Consider the following 404-nt stretch of genomic DNA (forward strand, 5'->3'; position numbering starts at 1 on the left):
TCGATTTTCTCGAAAACAAAGCCTCAAACGAAAAATTGTTATTCTATATTTTCGACTTCTTCTTTCGCGTAGAATCGCCCCCTTTCCGCCTGTACCACAAGTTACCAACCACCCTGTATAATAACGATAGTATACGAAATAAATATTTTTAGCCAGTTTCAGGGTACTATGTCTTATGAGAAACTTTTTGCCACGAAATTTGCTCTAAAATTTGCTGATATAATCGTGATAGTTTGCTATTATTACAGTGAAGTCTCAATGTGTCAATTTTGGCCAAATTTCAATTTCGTATAACATTTATGATACACTTCCGGGAGCACGAGTTTCAAACTGAAAGCTTAGATTTAGATGCAAGTCTTAGGTCAGTAACCACTAATTTCTTTAGAATTTTCATTTTTCTTCAT

This window comes from Bombus impatiens, unplaced genomic scaffold, assembly GCF_000188095.3.
Source record: "Bombus impatiens unplaced genomic scaffold, BIMP_2.2 scf_2094, whole genome shotgun sequence".
In the NCBI taxonomy this organism is placed as follows: Eukaryota; Metazoa; Arthropoda; class Insecta; order Hymenoptera; family Apidae; genus Bombus; species Bombus impatiens.